Genomic DNA, 15,582 nt, shown 5'->3' with positions numbered 1-15,582 from the left:
ATAAAAGGTTTTAAGCCTATAGGGGTCTCCCAATATATACTCGACGGTACATGGGAGCACAAGTCTGTACTGGCACTTATCGTCTCAAAGTGGAGGAATCACCCAACCATCAGTGAGGACAACAGTTACCAGGCTTTACGACGCCGGAATACGTCTCTAGCCTAGACCTCTAAATGTTGTGCATTAAGTTCCAATGCATTGTTAGATTCATTCAATTTACTTTAAGTTGATCTTTCTTATGAAGTTTTCCTTTTGGGTTCACCACGAGATGTAGATGTAATTCCTAAAATGCAATCTAAAGATGATAAACAAACTTTTATCTCTTTTCAGCAATGAAAATCCTAGCTACAAGGGGAAAAGAAAGACACAATCTTTTCACAAAGAGCAAAGAGCACACTGTAAATGCACTTTCCTAAATAAATCCAAACAGACCGTCAATATGCAAATGCACATGTGCATGTATTTGTTTTTCACTTTCTTAATATTGATGCCTAAAAAGAAAGTTGTTGTACAAATCTGAATTCGCTTTCAAGTGAAAAACACAAACAAGCTTCTTTTCGAAATCAAAAGGTAGAGACGATTACGACACTTTATGATTTTGAAATAAATACTCGTTTCGACACTAGAAAGTCACAAATTCAAACCAAAGGAAAAATTAAAAGCATAATCGATTGTCAACAACAAATAAACTTTCTCCTAAGATCAAAATCGACACTTACGACAGATCTAAATCAAAGGACGGCAGTATGACTATTCTACTTTTGCAACGGAAAACTGTAAATGATGTAACAAACACACAAAAACATCTACAGTCTTTTTGTACAAAGGAGGCGGAATTAAGGCAAAAAAAAGGGGTTTTTAAATAGACACATATACTGATCACAGTCTACAAAAATCAGAGACAAAACTGAAAAAATGAAGCAAAGAACCTCAGCTGCATAGGGCTAGGCTGATCAGCGCACCTGTTACACAGAGAAACTGGATTGCAGCGCAGGTAGCCCTCTCGGGAACTGTGTTGAAATGCAGAACCTCTTCACAGAGCCTATGCTGGGGCAGAAACGAGAATTCTATCCGGGTTCTGGGTCACGGTTTGCAGTTTAATCTATGGTTTTTGGCCGAGTAAAAGCAATCAGTAATGCACAATCAGAGGGTAGATTTAAAGAAGGTCTAAGAGCTATCACAAAGGGCAATCAGATCACTTGTGAATCAGCTGTTCAAATCATAAACAGATCCAATGAATGGATTGAAGCAACAGATGTCTACTTTGCATTTGTTAATGGCAAATGCAGTTCGATTTGCTACTTCTAAGTTTATGAAACAAAAAACAGGAGAAACACAAACAAACTAACTAGACAATCGCTTTCCCCAGCGGAGTCGCCATTTTTTTAACGGGAAAAGTGTCTACTCAGAACGACCCTATCCCACTAAGGTGTGACAGTGACCTTAGAAACAAACAGAGAAAACTACTTTCGTATTCTTCTTTATGAACTATAAACGAAGAGGAATAGGATGAACCAACCTGTGTCTTGCACTAGTCCTTTGATCCAATATCTCTCCTCTTTGACATCTTCCAGCTACCTGCTCCTTTACTTTCCCAGCTTCACCAAGTTCCCGTAAGATCACAGAAGAAGAAAACTACACAAAGACATGGATTTATATTCATAAATAGCTTAGGATCAGATTTAAGCTAAACATACAAATGTAACAAACATCAATGATACACAAGCATGTAGGAGAAACTCAAATAGTTTTATTGATATAACAAGAAGATCCAGGAGGAGTTACAACGATGATTCCTGATCCAGCATCAGCCTCCTAGCATAGAATCCCCTCTTCACCTCCAACAAAGCATAAATCACCCAATACTCTGATATCTATCTCAAAACCAACAGCAATTCTCTGCAATGTACAAAATTCCATCCTCTGGATCTCTGGGATGAGGGATCCATATATAGATGTATGCAAAGAGGATGAGTCAGCTTATGATTTGACTAGTGGCTTCTCTCTGTCAGTTCTTGTTTCCACTTGGAGACTGAGAGCCTCTTACTCATCCTTGGTCGAACTCAGTGAGGCAAGTGTCATTGGGGAAGATTCTGGAAGCTTCCATTGTCTTTCCACCTCGCGGAATGACACTTCCATTTGTCATTTCCCGCTCAACGCACCCTAGTAGTGCATTTAGGTGCATTGCAACGCACCTAGCTAGTGTACTTGGGTGCTATCCAACGCAACTAGCTAGTGGAGCAGTTGAAATGATCCTGATTTGACTGATTCTGAGCAGTTTCTGGTGGAGAACTTCTGGGAGAAGCTGTAATTTGTTGACCTTGTTCCTTTAGGGGCTGGAACAACACTTTTAGGGACTTAGGATCCCTTGGTTTATGGACATTTCATGCTTAGAGCTATAAGGCACAAAAATGTCTATAACAAACTGTTAGTGTCAGCCTTTGCAGCCTTCCTCTAGTGATCAAATATGCTCTTACAAAGTGGTCTCAGAGTGTCAAGGTCAAATTTTATCATTTCAGTGAGTCTTCAAGTAAAATTTGGTCACTATGCATTAGATCTAGGGTTTTCTTTCACCCATTTCAAAGTTGTCCAAATGTTGGTCCATGTCACCGTTCAGCTGAGTGTACCATCATTCAGAGGGTTGTCATTATCATGTCAAGTTCCACTGGGTCATTTTACACCTTGTTCATGCTTCAGTTGCGCCTAGGTAAGGTCATTTCCCTCTCCTAGGGTTTTGAAGGCAATTCCTCTTGGACGGTCAAATCATCGGAGAAGCTTGTATCCTGATGTTCATACACCTTCCCCTATCCTTAAAGTACCTTATCAAACACTTTCCATCACTGAGATCCCCCAAATTCCTCATTTTCACACAAACCCTAGTTTCTTGCTACAACCTGGCAATTTTCTAGGTTGGACCTGTGTTTTTCCTTTTTGGACCCCTTCCCCTCACTCAATCTCTAAGATTACACTTTCCCCTACTTCCTAACATCCCTCCCTACTTCCCAAAATTTCCTCAATAATTTAGAAACTCCCTATCCCCTTCATTTCGCTTCATTTCGACAAATATCTTGTTCCACACATCGGGATAGGTTTCACTGAAATGAGGTTTCTGAGCAATAAAAGATGAATTTGGGAAAAATGAGAGAGGTTTTTGTCCAAAACATGCCAAGGAAGAAAAAAATCCTTCACTTTTTACACAGGTGTCATGGTTTTGGAGAAATCTCAAAAATATAGTTGCCTCAAGAGAATTGATGCACCTCTAAAGTGACCTTGGGAAAATAAAATTTTCTACTAGCTCAGTTGGCCAAATGACTTTCTTTATGATTAAAATGATAACTAGACACAAATATATTTCCAATGAGCTACCATGCGCTCAATTTGGAGTTGAGGAAGGCATTCAAAAGTTGACTGTAACAGCACTGTGCCTTTAGGCAGCCTCATTTGGCACATTTTCACCAGTCTTGGGAGATTTGATTTTTGACAGGGAAAATGAACTCCAAATTAAAAAATTATAGTTGGGTTGGAAATTATAGTCAAATACCTCTCCAACGAGCTATCCTGCACCCAATTTGGACACCGGGAAGGCCTCCAAAAGTCTCCTACAAAAACCACTATGCACAGGCTATATGCATCGCGCCTCAAGCCCAGTGCGCCGCGCCACTTCCCTGTGCACAGCGCTAAAAATCTAGAACTCCAAATGAGGAACGTTTTGCATTTTTGGATTTAGCATGAAAAATCATGACTACTAGTGCCCGAACAAGAAATTTGGAGCATTTTTTGGGAATTTTTGGTCACATGACAAATTTTTGGGCAAAACAGAGGGTTTTTCTCCCAGTGGCGCGGCGCTAAAATTCTAGAGCTCCAAATGAGGAATGGTTTGAATTTTTGGATTCAGCATGGAAAATCATGACTAATGGTGCCCAGAAAAGAAATTTTGGCAAGATATGAGTCTCCAAAAGGTCAAAAACACCCAAAAAATGGAATCTCTGCCCTTTTTTGACACACAGGAAGCAGTCTAGGGAGGATGAAGATTTGGAGGGGCAAATGAGCACCAGATTCAGAAATTATAGTTGGGTTAGAAAGTAGACAGGACAGGATTTCCAACAAGCCCACTTGGGCACATTTTGGACACCTGCAAGTGCCCCAAAACAAGCCCCAAAGTAACGCGACGCACAGAGAAAATGGCGCGGCGCACAGAGGATAAATTGCCAAATTTGCTTCCGTTTCATGAATTTTTGATTCGCGACTTCTCCAAGTGGGGCCGCTCATCTACACTTTGGTTTTTTGGCACGAAAGGCGGAATTTAAAGTATTTTTTCCCCATATTGGCTTCTATCCAAGTGGCAAAGGAAGGCAAACGGTCACCCAAGCCATTTGTCATGTTTGTAACGCTGCACCTGTAGCTGATGGTTGGCTCTTCATCTCCATTTTGTAATGATTCGAGTAACTCCCCAACCCTTGGGCATTCTATCTCTTCATGGCACATTCTATATATTGTATGCAAGATATTTGTAAAGGGTTGGTTGGCTTGTAACTTCTGGGAGACTGTGGGAAAGAAACTCTATTTCATCACTGTGTATTTTTGACAGAGAATTAATGAAAGGCAGCGGCTCTGTTTCATGAGATTCTTGTGGTTGTGAGTGTAGTAAATGTGTCTCTTATGTTTTCATATGTATTTCGTTATGTTTCATAATTCAATTCATGTTCATTTCCAGTGAAATTTTCTGAGTGAGATTAGGTAGAATTCAATTTTATTTCTCTGCCTGTGGGAAAATTTCATGTTTCAGTGTTCTTCTTCTGTTGAAAAGGATTCATGTTCCTATGCCCTTTTCACACTCCTCAGCAATCTCTCCGTTGCACGTTATTCCAAACTAAATTGCTACACTTTCCGCCTACCTTTCCTCACGAAGTAATCTATGCCTTTGTATTAAATTCTCTGTTCTTTGCTGACCATTGGTCCCATACCATCCCAGAAGCTCCGTCATTCATAAAAATTGTTTCTTGTATACATATTCACTTACTAGCCTAAGATCAATATTTCATTGTAAGTCATCTTAGACCGTTTTTTGTTTACCTATTCACTGAGCATGACTCAGAGAGAGCCCTCTCCTACTCTGGTAGGGCTAGCTACCAGACTGAGCGTGGTTTGTGGTTACCCTGATTTTTGCCTTCTTTCAGCCTAGGGCAGATTTAGGTGCTAACATAGTGGCGACTCCGCTGGGGAAGAAAATGGTTTGCTTGAAGATTGTTTTGCCCCAGTACATCTATCAAGCTCAGATCTGATGGTTGATGGTGAAAAACGATCAGACATAAGAAGACGGATGAAATCATTCACCTGGTGACTCCATTCATTGAAGAATCCAGCAATTGGTGCTTCACGATGACTCCACTGCAGAGAGGTCAGTAGCTTTGAGATTTTCAAGATGGATCGGGTTGCAAGAAGATACGCTCCCATGAGCCGAGATCACATTCCAGGCTTTCCAAATAAGATTCTGAAAGTAGATTGGTCAAGGAATTTTCCTACGTTTAAAGATGATGGTAAGAAGGACGTTGCTTTACATCTAGTTCGATTTCACATGCATATTCGCAAGTTAAAGGTTGATTTTCCTGAAGATTTCTTAATGAAGATATTCATGGCCACTTTAGAAGGTGAAGCCCAATCTTGGTATGAAAGTTTGCCGCCTGCTTGTATTTACTGTTTAAAGGATTTTCATGCCATGTTCATTGAAAGATATAAAGACTCTTATCCATCATTAAATCTAGTTCATGATTGTTGCAAACATGCTTCTACTTTTATTGAAAGCCTTGAAAAATACTATGAGGATGATAATTTTATGGATGATGAGATCATGGAAGCCCTGGATGAAAATCCCTTTCAGCAGCGTAAAGATGATCATGAAAATTTGCAGCATGATCAAGATTGTAGTACGGTGGAAGAGGAGAGAATTTTGCATCTTGACAGTCAACAGGAATTACATGAAATGGATCAGCAGTATGAGGAATATTTATATACACCTTCACTTGAAATGAATGAAGACAATCACTCTTTGAGCGAAAGGAAAGAAAAGGTATTATCTCCTTTATCTGAAGACGAGATAGGTCAACTCTTGCACGGTTATGTTCCAGCTCAAGCTAAAGCAGATTTGCAGTGCACACATGGTCAAGAAAGTGTTGGTGAAACTTCTTCCTCCTTTGAAAAGGAAGACAATCTGGTGAACAGCTTTATAGATCAGTAGGTTGAAGAATTCCATATGGCTGAAAGTAATGAAAGAAAAAGTGTCGTTTCAGATCTGTCCATAGAAGAAGACAGAGTTTTGGATCCAAATGTTCTCATGTCATCATAACACAGTCTTCATGAAGAGGTAATCCAGTCAGCTCATGAACAGCAAGATGAGAATTTTGTTCAAGTGAAAAGGGTTCCTTGGATGAATCGTTGGTAGATGATAGAAATGTCATGCTTGGGTTTCAAGAATCATTCGAAGTTTCTTTTCTCATGATTGATGAATGCAAAGACACTCTGGCTATCATATCATATGAAGGTGACTTACAATACATTCATGCTACCGAAGAGCAGAGCATTCAGGATTGTCTTTCAGACTCTTCCTCATATGTTTCATGTTTTGAAGTGTTCTTTGAAGAGGAAATCCACTCATCTACTTGTTCAGAATTTTTTGTGGACCAAGAACATACTTTTTCTGAAGTACATTATGAAGGAAGATCAGAATCAAAAGAAAAAGACATCTTGTTTCCTCAACAGGAGGTAAATCTTCATGTTTTTCATGATCCAATGGCAAATCTGTTACAATGAGCAGTGAAGGTCATTATTGCAGTATTCAGTGATGAAGGAGATCATGGTCAATTATGTTTTTGGAGGCCCAGTTACCAGTATCTGTTGTTGACCAGAAGATCTGATCCGGAGAAACAATCAAGGAGGCATCTACTTGATTGGTTACATTGGAAGACACATTACACATGATTGTACATATTTCATTAGTACGCAAGTGGCTGTCATCATGATTTGAAACCCTCGAATCTTGATGGACTGCTGCCATTGAATAAGTTTTGTCAGTTCTTGTTTTAGTTAAGTCAGTAATGAGTCATTTCCTTTTGCATAGAGTCAAGTTTTTCAGTCATTTCAGTTCACATTGAGTCAGTTTTAGTCAAGTTTCAGTCAATAAATTGAGTCATGTTGGTTTGTCAGAATAATGGACTCCATAGCCCAATGGACGAAGACACTGTCTGCTCACCCAAAGATCTAAAGTTCTGGGCACCTCCAAGGAGCTGCCATCCCTATTGGAGCCAATGTTAGTGTCAATCTTTGCAGCCTTCCTCCAGTGATCAAATATGCTCTTACAAAGTGGTCTCAAAGTGTCAAGGTCAAATTTTATCATTTCAGTGAGTCTTCAAGTAAAATTTGGTCACTATGCATTAGATCTAGGGTTTTCTTTCACTCCTTTCAAAGTTATCCAAATGTTGGTCCATGTCACCGTTCAGCTGATTGTACCATCATTAAGAGGGTTTTCATTATCATGTCAAGTTCCACTGGGTCATTTTACACCTTGTTCATGCTTCAGTTGCGCCTAGGTAAGGTCATTTCCCTATCCTAGGGTTTTGAAGGCAATTCCTCTTGGACGGTAAAATCATCAGAAAACGCTTGTATCCTAATGTTCATACACCTTCCCCTATCTTTAAGGTACCTTATCGAACACTTCCCATCACTGAGATCCCCCAAATTCCTCATTTTCGCACAAACCCTAGTTTCTTGCTACAACCTGGCAATTTTCTAGGTTGGACCTGTGTTTTGCCTTTTTGGACCCCTTCCCCTCACTCAATCTCTGATATTACACTTTCCCCTACTTTCTAACATCCCTCCATACTTCCCAAAATTTCCTCAAGAATTTAGAAACTCCCTATCCCCTTCATTTCGCTTCATTTCGACAAATCCCTTGTTCCACACATCGAGATAGGTTTCACTCAAATGAGGTTTTTGAGAAATAAAAGATGTATTTGGGAAAAATGAGATTTTTTTGTCCAAAATATGCCAAGTAAGAAAAACCTCCTTCACTTTTTACACAGGTGTCATGGTTTTGAATAAATCGCAAAAATATAGTTGCCTCGGGAGAATTGATGCACCTCTGAAGTGACCTTGGGAAAATCAAATTTTCTCCTAGCTCAGTTGGCCAAATGACTTGCTTGATAAGTCAAAAGATAACTAGACACAAATATATTTCCAATGAGCTACCATGAGCTCAATTTGGAGTTGAGGAAGTCATTCAAAAGTTCACTGTAACAACACTATGCCTTTAGGGAGCCTCACTTGGCACATTTTGACCAGTCTTGGGAGATTTTTTTTTTACAGGGAAAATGAACTCCAAATTGAAAAATTCCCATTTTTTTTAAAATTAGACTCAAATACCTTTCTAACAAGCTATCCTGCGCCCAATTTGGACACCGGGAAGGCCTCCAAAAGTCTCCTGCAAAAACTGCTACGCACAGGCTATATGCGCCGCACCTCAAGCCCAGTGCGCCGCGCCACTTCCTAGTCCGCTGCACTAAAAATCTAGAACTCAAAATGAGGAATGGTTTGCATTTTTGGATTCAGCATGAAAAATCATGACTACTAGTGCCCAGAAAAGAAATTTGGAGCATTTTTGGGGAATTTTTGGTCACACGACAAATTTTTGGGCAAAACACAGGGTTTTTCTCCCTGTGGCGCAGCGCTAAAATTCTAGAGCTCCAAATGAGGAATGGTTTGCATTTTTGGATTCAACATGGAAAATCACGACTATTAATGCCCGGACAAGAAATTTTGGCAAGATATGAGTCTCCAAAAGATCAAAAACACCCAAAAACTAGCCTCTCAGCCCCTTTTTTGACACACAGGAAGCAGTCTTGGGAGAATGAAGATTTGGAGGGGCAAATGAGCACCAAATTCAGAAATTCCAGTTGGGTTAGAAATCAAACAGGACAGGATTTCCAAAAAGCCCTCTTGGGCACATTTTGGACACCTTAAAGTGCCCCAAAACAAGCCCCAAAGTAGCGCGATGCACAGAGAAAATAGCGCGGCGCACAGAGGAAAAATTCCAAAATTTGCTTCCGTTTGACGAATTTTTGATTCATGACTTCTCCAAGTGGGCCCGCTCATCTACACTTCGGTTTTTTGGCACCAAAGGCGGCATTTAAAGTATTTTTTCCCCAGATTGGCTTCTATCCAAGTGGCGAAGGAAGGCAAGCGGTCACCCAAGCCATTTGTCATGTTTGTAACGCTGCACCTGTAGCTGATGGTTGGCTCTTCATCTCCATTTTGTAATGATTCGAGTAACTCCCCAACCCTTGGGCGTTCTATCTCTTCATGGCACATTCTATATATTGTATGCAAGCTATTTGCAAAGGGTTGGTTGGCTTGTAACTTCTGGGAGACTGTGGGAAAGAAACTCTGTTTCATCACTGTGTACTTTTGATAGAGAATTAATGAAAGGCAGCGGCTCTGTTTCATGAGATTCTTGTGGTTGTGAGTGTAGTAAATGTGTCTCTTATGTTTTCATATGTATTTCTTTATGTTTCATAATTCAATTCATGTTCATTTCCAGTGAAATTTTCTGAGTGAGATTAGGTAGAATTCAATTTTATTGCTCTGCCTGTGGGAAATCTTCATGTTTCAGTATTCTTCTTCTGTTGAAAAGGATTCATGTTCCTATGCCCTTTTCACACTCCTCAGCAATCTCTCCATTCCACATTATTCCAAACTAAATTGCTACACTTTCCGCCTGCCTTGCCTCACGAAGTAATCTGTGCCTTTGTATTAAATTCTCTGTTCTTTGCTGACCGTTGGTCCCATACCATCCCAGAAGCTCGGTCATTCATAAAAATTGTTTCTTGTATCCATATTCACTTACTAGCCTAAGATCAATATTTCATTGTAAGTCATCTCAGACCGTTTTTTGCTTACCTATTCACTGAGCGTGACTCAGAGAGAGTGCTCTCCTGTTCTAGTAGGGCTAGCTACCAGACAGAGCATGGTTTGTGGTTACCCTGATTTTTGCCTTCCTTTAGCCTAGGGCAGATTTAGGTGCTAACAGCAACCACGACAAAGGGAAGGATTCTGTAAAAGGTAATAGGAGAAGATTTGATAGTATAAGAAGTTATTATACTTATGAAGATAGTGCTAGCTTGTCAAATAATGAAGAAAGTGAATCTGATCAAGATCTTGAATTACTCATGGCTTTTGAGAAAAATACTGATGAGTCTAATGATAAATTTTTAGATGCTTTAGAGGAAAAATATTTCTTTAAAGAAATTACTCAACTCAAAATTTTCTTTCAAGAAAACAAATTAGCCATACATACTTTGAAGCATCAACTCATAGAAAAGGAAACCCATATTGAGAAGTTAGAATGCGAAGTAGTAAGTCTAAGAAAGGAACTTGAGAAAATAAAAACTCTGGATCTTAGATTTTCTAAACAATTTGAAAACTTAGATGAAATTATCAAGGTACAATGCTCTCCTCTTATGAAGACAGGTGTTGGATACACTAGAGAAATGTCTCAAATAGAGAAGTCTTCAGCCACGACTGAAAGCTATCTAAGTGCAACAAAAATCAGTCAGTAAAGCTTCAGTAATGTAGCAAAAACCAGTGAGCAAATCTTCCGTCCTCAACATAAGAATAAAGGCATTCCACAGGTAAATCATGTTCACTCGAATCCAAGGATAAGCAACAACAGAAGCACCAGTAAAAAGGTGAACAATACCAGAAGATTCTATGATCACAAAAAAATCTTCTTTAATGGACAATGTTTCTCATGTCATAATTTTTTCCGTAAGGTTTCTCAATGTGTTGCATACAAAAATATCAACACTAGAGAAGCAAGAAAACAAAGTAATGAGGCAGAAGTCAAGAATAACACTTATAATAACTTCTCACCTCTTATATTGAATGCTCATTTTTTAATAAGTTTGGACATGAAGAATCTGAATGCAGGAGCAAATTACAACCAACATTTCAAAAGAAGCAAATATCAACAAATTCTAAGGAATGGAAAAGGAAGGATTTATAGTCTAGAAGTTGTCATATAGCATTGTTTGCAGAAGGACAAGAAAATCAATGGTGCATTGATAGTGCATGCTCAAAACACATGACAGGTGATAAATATAAACTTATTTCATACAATGCTTTCGAGAACGAAAAGAATGTCCCTTTTGGAAATGACTCGGCTGTTGTCATTAAGGGTAAAGTTTATGTTTTTCTAAACAAAAAAGTTAAATATGGTAATGTTATGCATATTGATGGATTAAAACATAACTTGTTGAGTGTTAGCCAAATGTGTAACCAAGGAAATGAAGTGGTATTCCGATCACAGGAATGTGTGGTTTGTGAACTTGACACAAGAAAGACCATAATAAAAGGAACAAGAACCCCAAGAAATATGTATATATTGAAAGGTGGCCAAGAAAAATGTTACCTAGGCAAGGCAGAAGAAAAATGGTTATGGCACAGAAGGCTGGGACATCTAAGCTTCTCTCAAATAAGAAAATCAAGCAGGCTCAAAGCTATTCGTGATCTACCCTACATAACCATACCAGAAAGTAGCATATGTAAGTCATTTCAATTGGGTAAGCCAACCAGAGTTAAATTCAACACCAAAGAATGATTAGCAAGTAAGCCTCTTGAACTTATGGATACTTATTTATGTGGACCAGTAAGGAAAAAGTCACCTTGTGGAAAACAATACTATATCTTGTTCATTGATGACTTTTCTAGAATTTGTTGGATAAGTTTATTGAAACACAAATGTGAAGCATTTAATAAATTTAAATTCTTCAAGGCATTAGTTGAAAATGAATTATCTAAAAATCAAATGTCTTAGATCTGACCATGGTGGAGAATACATACCAGATGAATTATTTGATTTATATGAACAACATGGCATAAAAAGACAAATTTTTGTAGCTCAAACTCCTCAACAGAATGGCATGGCAGAAATAATGAATAAAAATGTTCAACAAATGGCTCATGTTATTCTGGATGAGTCTAGAACTCCTAACATCGTTTGGGCTGAAGCTACGCATATTGCAGTAAATATTCTCAACAAGGCTCATGTTCCGGTGAATAGTGATAAAACTCTCTATGAACTTTGGTATGGTAAGCCTCCCACTGTAAAGAATTTTAGAGTTTTTGGATGCAAATGTTTCATAAAAAATAATGATGAAAAACTTGGTAAGTTTGAAGGTAGAGTAGATGAAGGAATATTGCTTGGTTACTCATCTAGAAGCAAAGGATACAAATGATACAATAAGAGACTTCGGTAAATTGTTGAATGCATTGATGTTGTGATTGATGAAGCATGCATAGGGCACAAAACGGTAACATCAAGAAAAGAGGATGATGATGATGAATTCTTTCCCACATAAAATCGAAATGATATAGAAGAAGAAACTAATGAAGTAGCAGAAGAAGATACATCAGATAAAGAAAAGGATCCATCTAGGTATGTTCAAAAGAATCATCCAGAAAATCAAATTCTACGAGAAAGGGAATCTAGGGTACAAACAAGAAGAACCCTTGTAGGATCCTCTATTTATCTAGCTTTATTATTCACCATTGAACCACAAAATGTAAATCAAGCTAGTAAATATGAATGTCGGGTTAAGGGCATGAAGAACTTAATAAAATCGAAAAGAATGATAGTTGGGAATTGGTTCCAAGGCCTCATGATAAAAAATTTATTCAGACAAAATGGATATTCAAAAATAGGTTGAATGAAAATGGAGAGGTAATTAGAAACAAATATAAACTTGTTTGTAAAGGTTATGCTCAACAAGAAGGAATACACTTTGAAGAAAAATTTGCACAAATAGCAAAAATTGAAGCCAAAAGAATGTTTCTTTCATTTTCAAGTTTTTGAAACTTCAAATTTTATCAAATGGATGTAAAATCTGATTTCCTTAATGGAGATCTAGAAGAAGAAGTATATTTTGAAGAACCAGAAGGATTCATTTTGGGGAATGATGAAAACCTTGTATGGAAACTCAAAAAGGATTTATATGGGCTAAAACAAGCTTCACAGGCATGGTATTATTGTCTTGAAAAATATATCAACAACAAGGTTTCACAAAAGGATCTGTAGAAAACAAATTGTACACAAAAATTGAGGGTGATAAACTACTAATTATTGTTGTTTTTGTTGATGATATCATATTTAGTAGCAATGAAGAATCTATGAGTCAAAACTTTGCTTATGTTATGTAGAAAGAATTTGAGATGTCTTTACTTGGGGAACTATCCTATTTTCTTGGTCTACAAGTGCAACAAGCAAAATATGGCATCTTTTTCTCATAAAAAAAATATCTCAAGAAAATTATGAAGAAGTATGGGATGGAATATTGCGAACTTGTATCTACTTCCATGATGACAGGATGTAGCCTCAGTTCTAATGATGATTCTCCCGCTATAAACCAACCAATGTATATGCATATGATTGGTAATCTGCTTTATCTAATAGTTACCAAATGAGATATCATGCATGCAGTTGGGATTGTTTCTAAGACAATCCAAAGGAATCACATATTCAGGAAGTAAAGACTCAAGAGAACATTCAAATATCTCCAAGGAACCCAAGACTTTGTTCTATGGTATCCTAAAGATGCAAATCTTACTCTTTGTGCATACACAGATGCAGATTGGGATGGAAATGTTGATGACTAGAGAAAGAACTAGTGGAGGTGCATTTTACATGGGGCCTTGATTGGTATCTTGGTTTAGCAAGAAACAAAGTTCCATTGCCTTATCTACGGCGGAAGCAGAATATGTGGCTGTTGCATACTGATTCACAAAACTTCTTTGGATGATGCAAACACTGTAGGATATACAAATAAAATGTTCTCCACACATGTCCATCCTATGTGATAATACAAGTGCTATTAGTATTTCGAAAAATATAGTTATGCACTCCAAAACCAATCATATACCTATTAAGTATCACCTTCTATGAGAATAAGTGCTTGAGAAAAGGTTAAATTGGAGTATGTTTCCTCCAATGAACAAGTTGTTGATATATTTACTAAACCCATTCCCAAAGAAGAATTTGAATACCTCAGGCAAAAACTGGGAGTTGTCTCTGCCTCATTTTGTTGTTAATCCAGTCTGCTTAATCTACAGGTGAAAATTCATAAGGTTGTTCTCTATACGCAGGTTTCATGAAGTATAGTCATGTATATATGCAATTTTATTTGCAGACAGTCGCATATTTTTTTCTCTTATATAAAAAATAGTGGGACAGACTCAAGATCAGCCTCTGGCATGCTTCTGACAACTATTATTTGATTTTTCATGGTCTAATGTTAATGGGTAGAGTCCGTTGATATGATATTGAGTTATCATTTTCTCACTGATATTTATCTAATTGCTAAAGATTCTTTGATGAATGAGTTGTTGAAAATGGAAAAGTAGCATCGATTTAGGGGGAGCATTAGCCTTGCAGAATATAATGTGTTTCTCGCATTATAGTTGATGAATTATGCTACTTCGAAGATCTTTTGGTCTCAATTACTAATGTCATAGTTGTCATTTGATGTAAAGGTCATGAGGAGACCTATGATGTAATAATTTTCATATTCAGTCATGTATGAATTTTGAGGTCATGTCAAATATGTAATCCCAATTGGTTGGGTGATTGATGTACGTATGCATCCTTAGTGATAGAAAGGTCATACTTCATTGAGTTATAGAGTCATCTTTCTGAATCTTCAACATGTGGTTGGCGGCGGGATGGAAAGTATAGTGCAAATTTGATCCAAAGGGGGAGCTTTGGTCCACCATTTTCCCTTGATGTCAAAAGGGGGAATATCTTTGTGTTTGAATAATGATTATTTAATTTATCTAACAGGTTTTCTATAGGTTGAGGTGATCAACACCAACTATTTGCCATCAAGTCCAGATGGGGAGATTGTTGGCATTATGATGCCTATGTTGTCCTTGATGGCAACTCACTTGTAACAGAATAGGTATATGGTAACTAGATGAATTCATAGGTCAGTTCAGAGGTGACAAAATGATGGGGCAAAGGTTTAAAGATCAAACTTAGAATTTTGATACATGCGAATATTTGAAAATCTATATGTGGGTTAGTCAAGCCCAAGTCGCATATACACGTGAGTTTGGGGAAGAAAAGTAGTGTATGGTTTTTGCAACATGGTATTGGCCCATAGTAATGACCGCGACAACAAATATTGATCACGTCAAAGATTACCATCGGCACTAGTGTAGTTTTGACCCGTGGTATTGGATAAGGGCTAAACTATATAAAGAGGTGAAGATCAAAGTGTTATGTGTGCAAGTGAAAGGATTTTTGATGAATACTTCAATATGAAGTATATTTGCATTGTAAGGGCCATAATTGTCACATAGATATAAAATAAGTATGCACCAATGAATACAATGATGGATCAAGATCATGAGACCTGAAATGAATTTTCATTATATGATCTTCTCATGGATTGACTAGATCTCAATACTGACGCATGTTTTTATCTTTGAATATTATGGTCTGGCTCTTTCTGAAGTTCTGAAGAGCTGCGCAATTTTAGG

Source organism: Pinus tabuliformis, chromosome 2_2 (genome assembly GCF_031772625.1).
Source record: "Pinus tabuliformis cultivar Carrire ecotype Pingquan chromosome 2_2, CPIR1, whole genome shotgun sequence".
Classification (NCBI taxonomy): Eukaryota; Viridiplantae; Streptophyta; class Pinopsida; order Pinales; family Pinaceae; genus Pinus; species Pinus tabuliformis.
This window is presented reverse-complemented; position numbering follows the sequence as displayed.